This window comes from Ursus maritimus, unplaced genomic scaffold (assembly GCF_017311325.1).
Source record: "Ursus maritimus isolate PB19 unplaced genomic scaffold, ASM1731132v1 scaffold_13, whole genome shotgun sequence".
Taxonomy (NCBI): domain Eukaryota; kingdom Metazoa; phylum Chordata; class Mammalia; order Carnivora; family Ursidae; genus Ursus; species Ursus maritimus.
The window spans coordinates 6,437,954-6,453,472 of NW_024423675.1; the positions used below are offsets into that span (position 1 = coordinate 6,437,954).

The 15,519-nt window shown below is 33.4% G+C and overlaps 1 protein-coding gene across 11 annotated transcripts in view; it reads right to left on the bottom strand.

The window, feature by feature from the left end:
* Positions 1-15,519, bottom strand: part of EPHA7 (EPH receptor A7) — a 158,791-nt gene that overhangs the window by 83,512 nt on the left and 59,760 nt on the right. The window lies entirely within an intron of this gene.

Consider the following 15,519-nt stretch of genomic DNA (forward strand, 5'->3'; position numbering starts at 1 on the left):
TAGATGATGCTATACAAATAGTCTTTTTTGCTTAAGCCTCAATTCCTTGATCTGCAAACCTTAAATTAATTATATTTGTTAAAAAAATAAATACATAAATTATACTTGTTATATGCTCAATTCAAATAGCATTACAAAAACAATAAGAATTACTGAAAAATACAAATTCTCATGATTCAGAAATGCCAAAAAGAAACTAAATGTAAAGATAGACATTAAAAAGTCATAAACTCTTTGTTTGGCTATTAATATTTAAGAGGAAACATATATAACTACTTAAGAGATATAATATACCTAATTATTAGAGGTAGTATATGTTAATAGAATAGTCACAAATGAAAGAATTCCTTTAAATATGAATTCCTATTCATACAACATAAATATACATGTCAGAGTATGCATGCATGTATGTATATACATATGTGTGTGCATACACACTTTACTGGGGAATTCATAATAGTGAACCATTCAGTAATGAATATTCCTGGCCAATTTAAATTCTGAGTTAAGCTATACTATAGCTTAAAAGCAATTATTATAAACACAACTAATCAAATAGTATTAGATTAAATTATTGCATCTTCACTGGAGAAATATTATGGATGGTAAAATATTTCTGTATATTCTAGCCACTATGAAAAAAATAAATAGTAGATTCATTTCTGTATGACAAGAGAAACCAATACTTGGATAAAGGAATATGCAATTTTTACAAAGTAATGTCAAATGTTTTAGGAATCCATTTTTAATATGTATTACATTAAAATGTGTTCAGTTATTTGCCTAAAAACAAAGGGTCAAATTAAAGTTACATTAAGAAATATTTTTTAAAAAGTAAAGTTAGATTTTAGTTGTGTAGAGTTTGGTTTGATGGTGAAATACTTATAAATTCAATCATAACCTCTATCTTTGTAAAAATACAAGGCAGGAATTTTTGAGTGAGGTGAGGGTGAGAGGCACAGACTTATAGAGTTAACTGTATAGAGGTGATAGCAGAAGCTGGAGAACTACTCATCCTTTCCCCAGTAATATCAGTCCAAATTTTCCAAAATTATCTTACTGTTTATTGTGTAAACATTATGACCTATTCGGTCTACTAAAGATTGGACACCTTCTCTTCTGCCAATCAGGCAATCTGTGGCTTAAAATATTGTCAGATATTTAGATCACTTCCAGACAGCTAATCTATTTACACTATATATCAACTTGATTTTCAAGGAGCTCCCAGAGTTTTTTAAAATGTCTTCAGAGAAGAGAAGTAAAACACCCTAGACAAAATAGACATCTTCACCAAATTAGAAAATTATAAATGCTTAATGCATGTTTGCACTAGGTATTAAACAAGACTATAACAAAAAGGCAAATTATATACTCCAGAACTACTGTATCTGTATGTGTGTAAACTAAGTTGGTAAGATCATTGAACTTTGGCATTAATCGGTGTAAGTAATTAAGGAATGAGGATCATCAAAATCAAAAGACAGGTAAAACACAAAAGGGAAGTGGTCTATTATTGCAGAATAAGGAAAATTGTAGAAAACAGAGTATGTGACTGAATATAAAGCAGGATCATTCTAATTCTGATTTTGATCTAATCATCTTTTAACCCAAATATTCACCTAAATTCATACAAACAAATCCTGAAGTAAAGGAACATTTAGGTTTAGGTGGTAAGTGTGCCCCCAAATTTATATCAGCAGATTGATACAGATGTTAGCTACAATTAACAATTTAACACACACATCCCACAAACAAAATGACATGCAGATTGGCTACACCTAGAAATGAAACCTTTCATGATTACAATAATCTATAGGCTTTACTGAATATGGAAGTGCAGTTGTGATGTCAAATATAATTTAATCACAATATCTAAGAAAAAAATTTCTCAGACACAGTTCCAGGATTTGGAAGGCCCCAGATCTTTTTCAGGGTCTGCCTGGTTAAAAAGACCCAAGACCCATTCAAGCACACATAATTCAGGAGGCCTGCCTGCCAGCAATAAAGGCCAAAATTGGATACTTGGTGAGATTAATTACCTAGATAGGGCTTGATAATGCAAGTCAAATGGGAATGTAATTAAAGTGCACCTTCCATGAAAATTATTCATTGCTGATGGATCAGGTGACAGATAAATCAAAAGGCATTTTAAAAAAGACTACAGGTTAACTTGAAGCAGGTCTTTCCTCTTTATGAAACTCTGTAATTGCAGGTGTGGAATTCACTCTTGCTGTCCTATCCTCATCATGATACCATGAGACAAAAAATGTAGATTGTAATGTAAGCTATTAGAAACAGAAGCCAACAGAAAAACCATTAGGATCACAGGTAGAAATAAAAGGTCAGCTAGACTGGAACCAGTTGGCTGGCAGCTTTCAGAAGAGAAGATCACTCTCTGTTCATACTATAATGGGGATTGCAACCATAAAAGAACAAGTGATGAATTAATAAGTTGACTAGTCCCCAGGGCGCAATTCTTACAGATGAAAGGCATGCTGGGGTAATCAGAGTTATAAATTAGATAAATCGAATAGCATAAGAAGTATTTTACATCATCATTATTAAATAAAGTCTTCCTGGATATGTTGTTAATTCTTTACTGTCAATACATTTATTTACAGTCTAAGAACAATAAAAAACAGTGTTTTATAACAACAGCAGGGTAATTTCAGTTACCCAGAGGGACACTAAATCTAATTTCTACCTTGAGTTCTTTGAGATGTGTTTATTATACACCTAAGAGAGGATAGATGAAACAAAATGTTCAATTAAATGATAGTTATGGGAAATATGGCTTTATATCTTATTCATTTGCTTGCTCTAACCAATGAATATATCTTGCTTTTATTGACCTGTATAAAGAAAATATGTAACAGTTTTCTTGTCTGTAAGAATAAACTTAATGCTGAACGAAATCCTATGCCATCTCGCAGATGGCATATGAAATTCACAAAAGAGCACAATCACTGTTAGAAAAAATATAATAGCATAAAACTTGAGAAATCTTTGTTCTACGGAAGTCATGTAGATCCTGATTTATTACTACACACCTTCAAAAAATTACCTTTATATTTTATTTAAACTTGAAAAAAGACAAAATTTGAGTTGAAATTCCCCTCAGTAATCCATTCATTCCAATATCACATAAAAATCCTGCAAACTAAAAGGCAATCAAAATAATAAGAACCATTTTTGCACTATTACCTACAGGCAATTAAGAGGTTCACCGCAAATACACTAACCTAATTATAATAAAGTAATATTTCTAAAATTGTTTTCAATAAAAATAAACTTTACATACCAGCTTTTTCTACATGGTCAAAACTCAGGAGAAAGTTCATAAGCAAATACACAATAAGACTTTAGATATGTAAATTTGGTACACCAGGTCTGGTTGTGTTCGAAGTGCTATAGGTAAATGTATAAAAAAATACATCCGTCAAAGAACTATCTGTTTATAGTTCTCCATTCCTAAAAGTTACCGATTAAAATTGAAAATAGGCATGGCAAACACCCAAGATATCTTATCAGAAGACACTGCTTTTTATGTCCCCTGCAGGTTCCAGTAAGTAACTTAATCCCAACCAAACTATAAAGTAAATTGTTCACGATTTGTCAGATTAGCTGATGCTTGTCCAGAAAAATGGTCTGAAAAAAGAGTCACCAGGACACTATAATTAAGATCCATTCATCCATTTCATCCCTGGATTGAAGAAAATAATGAAACATCAAAGTAGTCAGACAGCAATCTAAAGAAGGTCAGTTAGTGTCTTTTCAAACGTAACACCAGTATTTAATGCAGCAGGTGCACCAAAAATAACTTACAAATCATATTAATACCCGAGGTTGGTTGAAATAGCATTATGGCTTTCTCTTCTTTGTTTATGTCATTTTTAAAGATAAAGGAAATGTGGTTAAAAATAAAAGGTAAAGTCTTAGTATTAACATACTGACTGAAGACAGCAAGAATAAAGTTTCCCAACTTTTAGTTGGGTCTACAACTTTTCTATTGGTGAGTACATGATAGGGGACATATTTTAAAATGTCTGGGAGCAAAAAAAAGAAACCAGGAAGAGAAAGAAATGTGAATACAGAGCATAACATAAAATGTAACTATAAATATAACCATATATATTATATATTAACAGACATAGTCTTTATGAAATCAGTGCGGTCTCTTGATTTTATAACAATATTTCATATTAAGAACGATAATAAAGATATTAGAGGAGACAGTGTTATTAATGCATAGTTTATCTTTATGGAATTAACATCTTTCCTTTTATGACCTCTACTGAGATTACCAGGTTCTCGACAATGAAATTTATGTGAGGCTAAATTTGGGTTCTTAGTGATGTCAGAGATGTGCGAAAATAGGATGAGATGTCAAAACAAGGAGAAAACAAGGTTATGATAATGTATTAGAAAAGAACAAAGGCAGTAACTTTTTTCCAAACAAAATTCAGACTCATAATCTATCTTAGAGTTTTTACCAGTCTGATAAATGTTGTATGAAATCAGCATAAAAAGTAATCTATTACAATTCAATTCAGCCAACATTGTGCACTTACACCACATATGCCATAGTGTTATGCTTTGTTTTCAACCATGACAAATATGATTATGACATTTTCTACTCCAAGTTGTCTACCAAAATTGTTTCTCGTGGCTCGAAATTGTCAAATCCAATGGACTTTCTTCTGTGTTCATTCTATTGACCTCCTGTGACATTTGATTCTATGATTAACTGACTTGGAAAATATCCCTTCCTTTGGTTACTGTGACAGCCCGCCTACCCAACTGGCCTGGGTACTCTTTTTTGGTCTTCATCATGTTGTTTTGGTATTCTGCCAGCTCCTGCTGGTATTGTCAAAACTCTTCTCCCAAACTTTTAAATTATAGCTCTACCAGATCTCCCCCCCAAAACACCATTCATTAACTTGTCATCTATAGGTTCATGATTCCCACATCTGTAACATTCAGGCTCCTCTACCATTTCAGCGCCTATTCTCCTAGGAACATGTATGTGTTCATAAAATGTTTGAGGTTAAAAAGTACATATAGTTAAAACTGTCTATATACACACCTATACACATAAATACATCACATCACATGTGATATGGCTTGGTGTCACAGGAGCTAAAGGTGTTATGTTTAAGGGTATTAGTAACATTTGAATAAACTGTACAATAACGATATGGCTTAGCCAGTGTCTCTGCATTTTATTACCATACATGATTGCCATTATGAATGCTATGCTCAGCCAATGTCCTGCATCTTTCTATATGCTGAAGTTAATCATCAAATATTATTAAAAATTTGGACACTAATTATCTGATGTCAACATGCTATGGATAATTAAGAACTGTGTGCGTTTAGGCTATGATAATTGTTTTTCACAGATCTTCTTTTCTAGTGCTTGTGTCTTAAGTCAAGCGGCTATGGGACTGCAAGTACATCTCTGCCCTGTACTTTGTCAGAGGACATACATCATCTACTCTGCCTTCTCCCTGATTAATTTTGTTCGGTTGCAGCAATTATCTCTCCCTATAGGACAGACCTCTTTGTAAATGAAATGCAAGAAATTTGGATAATTTTTCCTAGTTTTTACCCCTTAACTGATCCTTGTTTCTTGCTTACAACAGTATGAAGGGAACTGAAGTCATAAAGCAGCTGGAATTGACACAAGTACCAACAGGCTTCTGCAGTGGCAATTGACACATCTGAAAAGCAAGACCTTGATAGTGTTCTTTCCTTTACCCTATTACTTAGATCATTTGGTTAAAACTGTTAATGACCCTCTTGGATCAATGTCTTTTGCTTGTAGCTCTAATTTACTGCATTGGATGATTAGTACAGATGTTTTTGTGGATGGCTCTGCATCATTCCACCAAATTGCTTGTCTGAATCAAATTTGCTTCAATTCATCACCAATGAAGCAAGGAATAAAATAATCAACATTTACTTTCTCTTAACACTGGCACCAAAAATAGAACAACAACTAAACACTTGTCAATTTAAGAACTATCTCTTACCTTTTTCAAAGCTACATCCCTTAGCTCATCCAAGGGCTCACAATGGTTTGTATGGTTGGGTGTATCAGAGTGTAGGAAATGGAACTGAGAGGAACCAAAATATGTACTTCAAGTTTATGAGCCCGAGTTTTTTTAATTGAGGTATAATTGACATACATTATATTAGTTTCATCATCAAATTTTTATCATCATCATGATAATCATCCTCTTCCTCATCACCAATTCACATTATGTGTATTCATCTATATATGAATAATGTATGAAATTACCATCCACTGGCTTTTCATTCTCTGAAATGCAGCTTATTGATTTCTTGCTCTTAAATGATTTTTTTTTTTTTCTGAAACGGTGTCTGTCTTCACAATGCTATTCCTTTAATATTATTTCAGGGAAATGATTGTGATAGTTTGTTCTGTAAGAACTAAGCAAACAACCCACAGATCAAACCTTTTTGTACCATGGAACAGCACCAAGTAGATCAGGTAACCAGTTTTGGTCAACTAAGAATCAAGCAGAAATCATTTCCTGATTCAATTCATATTGACAATCTTAAAAATGTGTTAATTTATATTCTGAGCATAGTAATCCTCCTACACACATATATTTTGCTCTTTTATTATTTATAATTGTGTAATACTTCCAGAAAAAGAGACTGAATTCAATATATATTGACCTGGGTCTGTCCTCTGAAAAACTCTTGCATATTTTATTTAAGTCTCTGGTGTTAACTTGCTTTTTATATTATTTCCTGCTAAAATTGAAGAGTAGGTGGTCTTGTTAGTCACATTTCAGTTAAAACAGATTTTCTATATCTCACTTGAACAAACTTCTTGACTTTAAAAGTAAAGTAGCTATTTCTTTATAAATAATACTCTAGTGAATGCATTTTCAATTCACTACTATCTCCACTCAATAAACTTAACAGTAGCAAAATGAAGGACCTCCTATTAAGGGCAAGACATATAATAAGAATTACTTTACATAATTCCATCATTATCTACTATTCCAGGACAATGATCCTAATGGGCAGTCATATATTTTGTTGAAGAGCTTATTTAGAGGAAGCTTAAATTTAACAAGTTACAAATTTAAATCTCCAAAATACAGTTATAAAAACTTTTCCACTAGAATCCTAAAACAGCACTCATTTCTTAATCATGTAGAAATTGCTAGTTTAAAATTGCCAAGAATTTGACAAACTTGCTCAAGCCTGAAAAATTCAGAGACAACCACATAACTTACTTTATATAGAATGTTCTGCTACCATCAAAGTAGCACCTTCTATAATTTATGAGATAATAAATTGGCTCTGGTTAAAAAAAAAAAAAACTGCCTTGGATGTCAAAAGCAAAATATTACTATTGGTCTTTCTGGCACTTACCAATGCATTGCACTAAATAAGTTCAGTACCTTTTTGAGGGGGAGAGATCATAGAAATGCATAAAATTCCTTCAACTCCCACACTTGCCCCACCCACAAAAGTGTCTATGCCTGTCCTATACATATGGAAAATAAATACTTTCCTTCAACATAATACGATGGAACTAAACTATCTCCGGGATGGATATTTGTATCAGCCCATTCAGAATGCTATGACACCACAGACTGGGTGCCTTTAAAAAAACAGAAAGTTATTATCTCATAATTCTGGAGGCTAGAAGTCCCAGATCAAGGATTCACATTCTCATGAGACCATTCTTCCTGGCTTGCAGATGGCCCCCTTCTCACTGTGTCCTCACATGGTCTTTCCATTCAGTGAATGTGAATGGGGAGAGAGCAAGCTCTCTAGTGTCTTTTCTTACAAGGACACTAAGCCTATCAGGATCAGGGCCCCAACCTCATGATCTCATTTAACCTTAATTACCTCCCTATAGTCCCTGTCTTCAAATACGGTCACACTGGGGGTCAGGATTTCAACACATGAATTTAGAGGAGGACACAATTCAATCCACAGCAATGTTGTAACTGAGTTATTACACAAATTAACTCTTTCTTCACAGATCTTTAAATATAATTATCCACAAAATAGCAAAGCTGAGATCAAAGAACTTAAGATTAAGATATATTAACTTGAAAATGTGAAAGGCTACTTAAAAACCTTGTCCTAGGGTTCTTTCAAATGTTTACAGAGTCCTTCCATTCAAGAGCCTGCAGATAAACTTGTTAATAACCTCGACCTAACCTCAACATAAGCAAAATAGTTCATTACAAATATTTATAAAATCAGAAAAGGGTGGATGTGGCAACTCACATAACACTGGAACTGGAAAACATGGAGGTTGCATGAAGGTAAATATGTGGGGTTGAGAATACAAGTTGCTTAGGGACACTGTCTTACATATATTTTAATTGAGAAAATTCACAGAACAGCTATGTGATATAGTCTTAACAAGTCACAAACTATAAAAAGAAAAAATATTAAAATATGTTATGAAAAATATATACAGATATATTTTAAGCTGGGCATGGAGCCTAACATTGGGCTCAAACTCACAACCCTGAGATCAAGACCTGAGCTGAGATCAAGAGCCAGACACCCAACCAACTGAGCCACCCAGGCACCCCTCTATTCAATGTTATATTAAAAGAAAAAAAATAACTTTATTTTCAGCAGATTTTTAAAATATGAAAAATTGTTAAAGTTTTAAAATATAAAGGTAATTTGTAGCTTAATGTTCTGAAATAAAAGTCCTTTAAGCTTTTGTTCTAAATCTCTGCTTGGATATCAAGTTACGGTGAAAACTCATTTTAAGATTCTAAATATACCTATAGTTTCAAGACCAAATCACAAAATTTTTATACTTGAAATCATTATCTTATATATTTATTGCATAATGTAAATAAAATTACATTGAATTTGAATTAAACTAACCCTTTATATTAATCTTGATAATCTTAGAAAGTCTCTTTTCATATTATGATATACAAAGAATTTTTGTATTTAATTCAACAAATTTACTAAGCATGTACCCTGGGCCCAACTGGTTATAGAGGCTAGAGAATAAGACCAAAGATGTCACTATTTGCCTTACACTGTGAAGTGTAACGGGAAAGACAGACATTTCACAGATAATATGTCACAAATGTTATAAGAAAATCCATGAGATGTTTACTGTAAGACCATATCACAGAAAGATGTAATTTTTTACCAAATTTCCATTGTAAGTTTGGGATGTGAAGAAACTGTGTAGGCATCTGGTCTATACATGTAAAGTGGTCAGAACATACTAAGTAGTCAGTAAGTCCTAGTTGTCGGTATCAATGCCAACATGGTTGCCAATTTTACTGAAATAGTATCCAAAAAGATCGTCCTTTATATACGTGTTTTAATTACTGATAGTCACTAAAGAAAAACTGTAAGTGTATCTACATGTTTATTTTTAAATTAATGGTGTCAAAAATACTTAAAATTTAAAGAATTAAATTTCACTAATATAGTCTAAGACTCTTACTTGCTAAACAAAACTATATATATAAATTTCTAAAATATCATGCCCTAAGGCATGAATTAGCATGACTGAATCCTGTTCTGCCTTTCAGATACATCGGGTTTATAAAATAACTAGAAACATGACAGAAATGTCTATTTTGAATGGCTTACTGTTAAAGGAATCTTATTCATTTGATTTTTCTGCTGTAGTGTACATGTGTGTTTATGTACTTATGTTTTAATAAAACTAACACTATTTCTACAAAATGTTTCTTTGCTGGTAGTGGTGGTGGATTTTTTTCCTTTTTTTGCATTTATCTCATTTCACTTTATGGATATTGCTGCATTTTTATTACTCAATATAATCAGTAAATGCTCTCAAACAAGAAAATATATTTTCTTAACATCTTGTTCCCTTAAAATATAAATCAAGCTTATAAATGCCAAAGAAATATCAAAATGTATAAACTTATATAGGAATAATTTATTTTACTTACAGGACACGTTAACTTGATGGCCTACCATTTTAAATCATTGAAAAGAGATGATCTGAGTTAATTTATGAGAAAAATAGTCACAGTTGAGTCACACTAATAAATGTGACCAATACAGGAAATGACTTTTGTTACTATCTCCTTTTTGTATAAATTTGCTTATGTATAATGTTATATAACTATGGTTATATTTCATTTGGGACATTATAAACATTACAAATCTAAATAAGTACAGTGAAGCAAATGTTAATTTTGACAGAGAAATAAGATCTGGACATTTGAAAACAGAAATTAGTCAAATTAGGATATACAGGGGTACTTTTGAAGTTTCTTATAAAAGGGCAATAAAATCATAGCCAAAAGGCAAACGCTACAGTAACATTCTCTCCAAAAGATTTTATTTGTTATTAATATCTTCCAGAAATAACACTTCTTAGTAGGTCCCTTTTTCACTGAAGAGTAATTTATCAACAGAACATTGAATCAATCAGCAAATTCCCATGTAAAGGATTGTAGAGCGAAATTTCTAAAAGACAGTAGTCCATGATAAGATGACATAATACTGAATAATTCCAGGTAAGCAGTGTATTTGACTACAATAATCTGGGATGCTGTGATGGACTGCCCACATTCTCCTCAGTGAAGGACGGAAGAATTTATTTGCCCAGCTGCCGAGATGGCTGCTGAAAAAGCAGACCTCAGTTCCCTGTCCCACTTTAGAATTTCCTTGTCTGAAAAATGACACCTTGCTACTTCCTAGGCTCCTTCCTGCAGCTGTGTCTGGACAATGCAGAGGTATGAAAGTCTGACACCCTTTCTTCAGCTCTGGGCAATATGGAGGTACCTTACAGGTGGAGAGCTCCCCATGGAGTTGGCTGAGGATTCCAAGGAGATTGCATCACAGCTCAGCTTCCCCTCTGCTCCAGTTTTGCTCTCTTCCTTTCTCTTCCTGTGGCACTGATCCCAAGTGCATGTCCTAATACCACCTAAGTGTCTGCTTCTTGGGGAGCCCAAATTGGGAAACTGTATCCTCTTTCAAGAGGTTATAGTTTTCATCTTTAATTCCTACCCAATGCTTTCTACAGCATTCTAGCAATTATCAATCCCATTAAAATTATAGTACCTATACACGTATTACTCAGCTATAAATTAGTCCATAATTTCAATCAACACTGCACATTGTGCACTGCACAATGTATAGTTTGTATTGTATTATAACTGTACATTTAACTATCGGCATAAAATGGGCTCTTAGAGGTCTTCTATCCCAAACCTGTCCTATACTTAGGAGGGCTACATGAGTTCAAAGAAGTTAAAGTATTCAATTTTGACACTGTTTTTTAAGAAAGATTTTATTTATTTATTTAACAGAGGGAGAGAAAGAGCACAAGCAGGCAGAGCAGCAGGCAGAAGGAGAGGGAGAAGCAGGCTCTCCGCTGAGCAGGGAGCCCAATGTGGGGCTCGATCCCAGGACTTCAGGATCATAAGCTGAGCTGAAGGCAAATGCCCAACCGACTGTGCCACCCAGATGCCCCTTGAGACTCCTTTCATGTACATTTTACATTTGAAAAATACCAAGAACATAGTAAGTGTTCAGTAACTAGTCACTCTATTATTTCTACTATTATAATTGTCATAGTACTATAACACACTTTTCTATTCTAATAAATGTAACTGGTATTAAGCTAAAAGCTCAATTTTTATAATATGAGGAGTCAAGTAGCATAATACCATTTCAGGAGAAAATTCAAGTTCAAAGAGCTGAAATAACTTATCTAAAATTAAGTAATTATGTCATCGTATATCAAATTCTATGCCTTTTCCACTCATGTCTCAGTGTTTCCACTCTTGTAAAATCATTTAACTTCTCTTGTGTATGACTAGTTTCCTCATTGGAGTTAATTGCACAACATGCATCGTACAGCTTGCATACAGAAAGAACTGTGTTACACAGTGAAGGTACAGATGAACGTAACATAATCACTGATCTGAAGAATAATTGCTGAGTCCCTTAAATCTCTTCAGGGGTAAGACCACATATTATAATTGTGTATGCTTTAAAATTGTCTAATTGTTTAAGTGATCCCACAGTGAACAGAGGTATTATAAAAAGAGACAATAATTTAAGGGTTACTTGCTTTTATGAACTTTCATACTTCTACAGACGATTTTTGTGTTAATGCACTTAATCTGGAGAAGGAATATAGTGGCACTTACAATGTTTTAATGGGGGAGGTCCTCTTGCAGGCGTACAATATAATTCACTTGTCCTCCTGGCAAAATCAAATCCATTCCAATGTTCTACACTGACTGGTGTCTTTTCTGTGAGGACCTCCTTTTTCCTAGATAGAATGGATCATTCCTTCCTGGGGTTTCTGTATTTTGTTCCTAATGGCCTATAACATGCATCACATTATATTCAAGTGCTCTGTCATATTACATGTGTAACTACATAAATCTGCTACAGTATGGGTTCCTCATTAGGGTAGGCCCAAACTTTACCTTTCTATCCTCAGCATCCTTGGCAGTGTTCGATTCACACTACTCAGTATAGTTGGCTGACTTAATACTATAATTGTTATAAAAAATAGCATTTAAATAGTCAGCTCTTAAGATCACTTACGTAATTATTAAGATCATTTTTGTTCCATGTAAGGAAGAGTTAGGATCATAATGTCATAAATTAAATGCATGTGCTTTCCCCCTCACTTATATATTTTTAAAATACCTCCAACATACATATGTTTGATATGTGTGACTTCACACTTAATAGGTCATATCATTCCTAACAAAATAAAACAATGAAAAGTGTATATATATATATATATATATAAATCAGCCAGTTTCTGTATGTCATATGTTCCTGATAAATAAATACAAAAATTATTGAAATATGAATATTGCATATTATTCTCTATACACTTTTCATCTTAAAGCTAATTATTGGTTTAAAGTAGAATCTCAGTCTTAAGATAACTTGTGACTAGATAATAGTCACATTTTGCACAGGCAAAACAAAATTAATCTCCTTCCCCTCCAATGTTATAAAACATAATTGCCAATTCCAAGCCCCCGTTAACTTCCCCCCACACTGTGAAAGATAAAGATTTTACTGTGTTTTGCCTTGACAGGTTCACAAAGAGTTATATAAAGAGGGATTAATTCAGCATTCATTTTGCTACTCACTACAATAATATTTATATGACACTAAAGAGTTTTTAAGTTTTTTCTAACATCTATCATTGAACGTTTTTATCTCTGTTTTAGTCATGTAGAACTTTAGTGATCCTAAGTAGCAGGAGAGGGGCTGGAGCACGGGTCCTTTAACACGAAAACCTTACTCCTACCCTAAGCAAAGCATAAGGGTTCCATTTCCACAAACACTGGTGCGGAATGGGGTCTTGTGCTCCAGACTCCAAAGGTAATAGAAAAGAAACTACAAAGTAGTTGAAAGATACCTTTCAAACACTGGCTGATTATATTCCATCTTCATTCTTATCCCGACATATGCAGATTCTCCTAATAAATCTTTTATAGTAGGCACTGGTGGATTGCTGATGAGGGGGATAACTGACCAGAGATCCAGATTTAAACTCATCATTGAAATGATTGTAGCATAAACTAGGTGGGAGGTGATGCTGTTTAGTTAATAGAGAATGAGAATTTCAAGGATCATTGCAGGTTTCCATGGATAGTAATGAACATGGGCAAAATTTCAAATCATTCTCCTTTAGAAAGAGCAAATATACAGGTGATGGGGGGCAGTGGGAAGTGGGTATACAAATTCAATAGAATAGTCACGAATATATTCTAAATTTCCTCTGTTAAAAAATAAAGGAAAACTTCTGCCCCGCACTGGGGCTCCCTGATCAGCAGGGAGTCTGCTTCTCCCTCTGCCTCTGCCTCTTAGCACCACCCCACACCCACCGCTTGTGTTCCCTTGCACTTGCGCCCATGCTCTCTCTCTCAAATGAATAAATAAAACCTTTTAAAAAATAAAGGAACACTTCTATAAACTTCTACAATTACCACAGATTGCTGCCTTATTTAATTGCATTTCTTTTTGAAAGTAAAAAAATAAAAAGCTAACTTTAAATTCATGGGGTGTTAGCATTTGAGATGCAATAGAGACTAGGCCGTTGTGAATTAATATTTTAATATAAAAATATAAACATTGTTTGTTTTTTAACTTTCTTATTCTTTTTAAAAATGTTAATAGCTTTATTGAGGTATAATTGACATACCATAAAATTTATTCATTTTAAGTGTACAATTCAATATTTTTTATGATATGTACAGAGCTCTGCAATCATCACAACCTAATTTTTGTACATTTAGATTACCTCCCCCTCCAAACAAACCTAGTTTGCTCTTAACCAGAAGAGAATCAACACCCAAAGCCACTTTACCTAACTACTGTGAGATATTTGATTCAAGAATTCATGGGAAAAATCTATGACCTATTTAGCCCATGCAGTATTAATCTGAAAAATTAAACAACAGACATTTAAGGAGCAAAAAAACAGATCCCAAAAGCAGCGTATTTGGTGAACTCTATTCGTGGTATCAGTTCAGCCTCTATGGGTCATATTCAAAAATAAATAAAAATGTCCCTTCTGTACATGATATCAGCAGGGATGAAAGAACTATGGTAGCTCAGTAGACCTAAGAGTTTCTATTAATGGTTCCAAAAATAGCTATAGGGTCACAATCATGATCCTAAAATGTTTTGAACCCATTCACTGTAAAGTTATGGTGACACATTTCAATATAAAACAACATAGGTAAAAATATCTGACAAAATGATCTTAAAAGACTATTAAATACAGTCAGGGTAAATGCCAGGAATCAAACCAAATCAGTTAAATTAGTTATTTCTTTTGTCCAATTTTTGAAAATTTAAAATTTTCTAGGTTGTTTTTCCTCCAGATTTCTGCTTTTACACAGGGAATCTGATTTGCAATTGCCTTTCAAATAAACATCAGAATGAAACCTTTAGGAAAAGAACACACTAATCTGTTCAAAATGGTAAGCATTAGACCATATGCGTAGTTTTCATTCTGCAGATTTAATTTAAATAGGTAACGTTTTGTTAAAATTGGCATGGAAGTGAAGAATAGATTAATCTATGTCCAGAAATTTGGGATAATACCGGTTTCTGAAAGCCAGCCAAAGATCAAGAAGACTTGGTTATAAGCTTATTCCGATGCTCACACAACTCCGTATTCCAGCGCAGGTCCCCTTTTATTAATGATGATGCCATGGCACTTGCCTACATCTACTATATAGCATCTTCTTTCAGCAGCAAGAGGTTGAGAAAGCCCTCAATTTCTGAAACTTCTTTCAGTAATAAGATTTTTCTGAAGATCTAGAAAGTCTCCAATTTCTGAAACTTCTTTCCGATTTATACTTTCCAAAACAGATCACAACAAAGAATGACTGAGTAGGGCACCTCAAATGCCAAGAAGAAAGTAAATGAAAACTGCTTTTAGGCTAAGTTACAAGCTCACGATCATCATGGTTATTATTTCCTAATTCATTTCTTTTGAAATCCTCATGA